We start from the raw sequence: 3,676 nt of genomic DNA, 5'->3' as shown, positions 1-3,676 counted from the left end.
TTTTAGGTTTTTTATCCAAACTTATTGCAATTACTGTTGGACTGATTTAGCTGAGCATTTCTGAGAAGTGTTTTTAGAGATTTAAGACTCTGGAGAGGCTGCCTGAATGTTGCATTATAAAGGTAATGGATCTGTTATGACAATCGGAAATTTCTGTGGGATGTTGTTTTCTGGTATGTTATGGCATGTTATTTTGGAATTATTCAGCTGTTAATCACAGCTTACGTAACAATGGGTGAGGCGGGGGGGGGGGGGGGGGGCTATGGGCTATGTGTGATTTGTCATGATTCCAAGTTTAGATGCACAAGAATTGAAACATTGAAGGCATTAGCCTGAATGGGAAAATATCCAAACATTTGAATGAAGAACTGTGATGAATTAGGCAATAAAACACAAGAAGTCTTGATTCATTCTTGCATGCTTATTGAAATATTTATATAGAAAATTATGCTGGACTTCATTTGTGTAAGTAAAAATACCCTGAACGTCATGCGGCAATTTGACAACATAATTGACATCATAATGCTGTCTTACTGTTCTGAGCGTCACCTGTTTTTTAGTGCAGAATAATCATAGCTTGACCTCCTTCTTTGCTTCACTGGCATCAAAGCACACCATGTGTAATACATACATATTGCATTCCTGAGAGTATGATATGAAAAATGGTCACTACAAGATAAATGAATATTGACCAAGGCATCAGCTGAGGTCTTTATTCGTATTTCTTGGGGTGAACATTTTTGGTATCACCTCGGGAAATGCAATAGTTATTTAATTACACCAAAAGTATATAATGGTCAAAACTTTTAATGGAAAATCAACATAATGATTTAAATGTTTTATTGAAATAATCATTAAAAAGTAGATTATTAACAGCCGATAAAGTAAAGACAGTAGGAGTTTTTACTAGAGAGCACTCCAAAATTGTGGTTAATTTGCTGTAACACTTTTTTACAAGCGATGTGACTGGTTTAGCAGAGACGTTTACATATTGTAAACCCCTATATTCATGCACATATTTCAGTGTTAGATATATGCTGAAACAGACAGCAGTAACATTCGTAAAACAGCGATAACTTTCTTATTTCTAAAAGAATCCTATAAGTGCAACCTCTCATTTTCTTAGTTGGACTATTTCCTGTCAGATGATCATAGAAACTGCTTTGATTTAAAATTTGATGAAAAAATCAAAAAGACAAAAATCGACAGGGTTTACACATGCATAAACACTAGAAAACACTAGAAAATTGATTTAATCCTATAAGCGCCTCATCAAAACTTCTTATCATTGCAAACATATCATATCACCAAAGAGGAGATATGATAAACAATATCACATGCGCAAAAAAACTAAAATAGTGCTAATGCTTATGACATGATATTAAATCACTGGGGAATGTGATATATTATTCAAGTTTAACTATATAATGGTAAATTTGCATTGGGCATTTATGTGAGGTATAATAAAAGTCAATGCTTAAAACATCACAACGATATTTTATAGCAAAACTGCATTTGAACACTATTTATGCACTCGGGCAGTTATACGTCATTCAAAATAATTTGACTCAGGCTGTGCACTGGTGAAATTATTATGCCCAACATATAACCACCCATTATGTATAAATAAATAAGAGTTAAAACACGGTTTTGCAATAAATTATTACTGAAATATATCAGTGTGCATTTAGTATTTCTGACTTTACTTCAGATTTTATTACAGCAGTTGTTTCCCCTTCTATATCCTTTATAATGATGTGCTGACAATTGTCTTTCTCAGCCTTGAAAGATGCTTTTGAAATCAGTTCCTGACCTAATTTAGTAGCTTGTTACATTTTGCAAATAACGTATGATTAAACGTCATATATTATTTATGTGAAGTCAGCCTCTTTATAGTGGTACATAGTAAATATTGGTCCATTTAGTATTGGTCTAACAAGCATATAACACTCAAAAGGTTCATACAGGTGGATATGATATAGATATTTGTTTTAATTTATGATATTTATTCACGTACCCGTGGAGATGGTTACCTATTGTTATGAGTTATTCTGTAACCCTACGCCAGCCTTTAATATACCACCATTAAGATGATGAACGGCTGTGAAATGTAAGGAAGAGCGGATCAAAACCACAATTGACTGTTGTAATATTTATGTTGTACTTTATCATTACAAATTGAAAAATGCAGTAATTTATGTTGTAGTAAGTTCAGAGGTGTTTAAACCTATTGTAGGGTAAGTAGATGGAGGCAAGGTAATGTGGTAATTAAACACGGTAACTCATCCCAGTCGGCAACATTTGATATTTGCATAAAACAGGATCGTTAGGGATCAAATGTAAACATTTAATGCAACATCCTCTCATTTTTGCATTAGGACAAAAAATCCCTCACATCTTTTCATATCTGTTGCTACTTTGCAAAGACATTTTCACCCTAAGATATAAATACATTTAATATTTCACTTTATACAATATCTAGTTTTGATATTTTATGAGTGACAACAGTGGGAATTTTATTGCCTATGACAAACCGAGTTATTTACAGTTTTGACATGTTGCATTTGAAAATTTATAAATTTTCCGGAAATTCTTCTGATGTTGGGTTTTTACAAGCTGTGAAATGTAGAAAAACTGTTCCAGTCATACATTTCCTTGACAATTCACACAGAAAGGGAGAAAATATTTCATGTTAAACTTTATTTTCTAGATTCATCAAAATACTTCTATTTTAAATTAGATATTAGCAGAATGTTAGCTGGTGTGAACATTTGTTTTTCTTTTGGTATTGATGCCAAAAACACGTTTCTATTGACATGCACTGAAATAATATGTTTAATTAAGTCCATTTCAGTCCTTGCTGCTAGAAATGAAATTAATTTATATTTGAAAAAAAAAAGTTTAGTAGATAGTGATTCTGTTTGCTTCAGTAATTACAATAAGGTATGAAAATGTTTCAACAACTTAACAGATTATTGTCACATATGTCTATTTTAATGGTATTACAGGTAAGATGTTACATCTCTTTATCTGAATAGTTTTTTGTTTTTTTTTGTTACTCAACTGTCATAAGTTAGAGTTGTATGATTTTTGCAATCTCATTTTTATTTGTTTATATAATTTTTATTGCCTCATTTTGCATTACACAAATTTGTCATAAAGTACTTTTAGGAAAATCTACTGTGTATCAGATAGAAATAAACTTTTTTTTCCCACATATTTAAAATAGTATGACGTATTCTACAAGTTTAAAGTCTTAAATATGTTGTATAAATATCATATAAAAGTCAAAAGAAAACAGGAATGTATAAAAATGATATAAAAGTCAACACTCTGATGATATCAGATAATAAAAAGTACAGAAAAATCAAATGGAGCAGTAAGTTTGTTTATCCAAACAAAAGCTCAAAATGCCTGTATTTAAGTCTTTTAAAGTATGTTGGAGACCAGTCTCAAAATACCAGCATGCCATTGGTCAATTTCAAGACTGCTGAGCTCACAGCCAATCAGATGCTGAAGGTTTTAGACTGGTCTGCAAACTAAACTTTTTTAACCGTAGGCTCAGGTGTTGGAACTGTAGCTGCCAATACCAGTATTTCAACAAGCTTTTAAGGGGATTGCAACAGTCTGATGATGCTCAAAAAATAGTTTGATGAACGCCACAGTGATATTTATT

The sequence above is a fragment of the Mercenaria mercenaria genome, chromosome 12 (assembly GCF_021730395.1).
Source record: "Mercenaria mercenaria strain notata chromosome 12, MADL_Memer_1, whole genome shotgun sequence".
Taxonomy (NCBI): Eukaryota; Metazoa; Mollusca; class Bivalvia; order Venerida; family Veneridae; genus Mercenaria; species Mercenaria mercenaria.
Note: the sequence above shows the minus strand (reverse complement) of the source record.